The following is a 1,624-nucleotide window of genomic DNA, read 5'->3' as shown; positions in this document are numbered from 1 at the left end:
CAGCCACTGTCTAGGTACCACTGGTTTCTCCTGCTGTTTTTCTGCAACAAAACAGATTTAGCATATATGGTACCCTTTTAGTCTAGGGTCTAACATGATTAACACCTTTCCTTAGGAAGCCATTTGGCCAATCCTTTAGGAACAAGATATCTCCTAGCCTTACATGTTCTAGATACATGACCAGATTTCATACAATAAAAACATGTTGCAGTATGCATTGTTTTTGAATTACTAAAGGAGGAAAAACCTGTTTTGGAAGGAACAAAGAAACTGGACAGCTTTTTCACATTACCTTTCATTCCAGGATTATATCCTAAACCATTTTTATTGAAAACAGCATTCTGTGAACCTAATAAGGTTTCAAGATTTTCTCTTCCCTTAGTGAAATTTGAAAGTGTTTTTAACAAATACTCAACCTGTTTTTCCAGCTTTTTGCAATTATCACAAGTTTTAATTGATGCATGCAAACATGTCAATTCAAGACTAATTAATTCAGTTTTAGCTTTGTGCAGTTCTTCTTCAAGAACTTTAACCTTTGGTTCAAGTACCCTATTTACTCTATTCAATCTGTTGCACATTATAGCCAACTTGTTTGCTTCATCATGTGTTTCCTTAAAGGCTAATAGCAGTTGATCATAGTTTTCAGAATCAGTGGAGAAATTACTTACTGAGTCAGAGTTGGATCCCTCATCATTCACCATGAAGCAAAGATTTGCTTTTTCACTTTCAGTTGAAGAATCACTAGATGAGGATACATCATTTTCTTCCCATGAGATATATGCTCTTCTACCTTTCCCTTTGTCACTCCTCTTGCTTGCTGATTTTTCTTTACTTTGATTGTTTGGACAATCAGCTTTTATATGACCTGGTTTACCACATCCAAAGCACGTGTAATTGGAAGAATTTGAATCAATAGGTTGTTTGGAATACCTCTTTCTTTGCTGAGTTCTGTCACGGTTTTTCTTTCTAAGAAATCTGCTGAATTTCCTGGTGAGCAGACTCACAGTCTCATCATGTTCTGGATCACCTTCTTCTTCACTTGTATCATGTTCTATGGTAGTTTTCAGAGCAATTCCTTTGGCCTTCTTTTCCACTGTTTCTTGTTCTTTCAATCTTTTCAGCTCAATTTCATGTTCTATCAGCTTTCCAAAAAGTGCAGCAGTAGACATCTTGGATAAATCTCTGGATTCTGAGATTGCTGTTACCTTAGGCTGCCAGCTCCTATCAAGACATTTTAATACCTTAATGTTAAGCTCTTCCTTGTCAAAGACTTTACCAAGGCCAGTGAGGTGATTTACAATGTGTGTAAATCGTTTCTGCACATCTGCAATACTTTCTTCAGATTGCATTCTGAACAGCTCATACTCCTGAATGAGTGAATGCTTCCTTGCCCGTTTCACATCATCAGTTCCTTCATGAGTCACCTCTAGTACATCCAACATCTCCTTTGCTGAGTTACATTGAGAGACTCTAAAGAACTCATCCATATTTAGTGCAGAGGTGATGATATTCTTGGCTAAGGAGTCATATTGGGCCTTCTTCTTCTCGGTTTCACTCCATTCAGACCAAGGCTTCTTTATTGTTTCATCTTTGACAACCTGCATAGGTATAAAAGGTCCACTGA

This window comes from Phaseolus vulgaris, chromosome 8 (assembly GCF_000499845.2).
Source record: "Phaseolus vulgaris cultivar G19833 chromosome 8, P. vulgaris v2.0, whole genome shotgun sequence".
Taxonomy (NCBI): Eukaryota; Viridiplantae; Streptophyta; class Magnoliopsida; order Fabales; family Fabaceae; genus Phaseolus; species Phaseolus vulgaris.
This window is presented reverse-complemented; position numbering follows the sequence as displayed.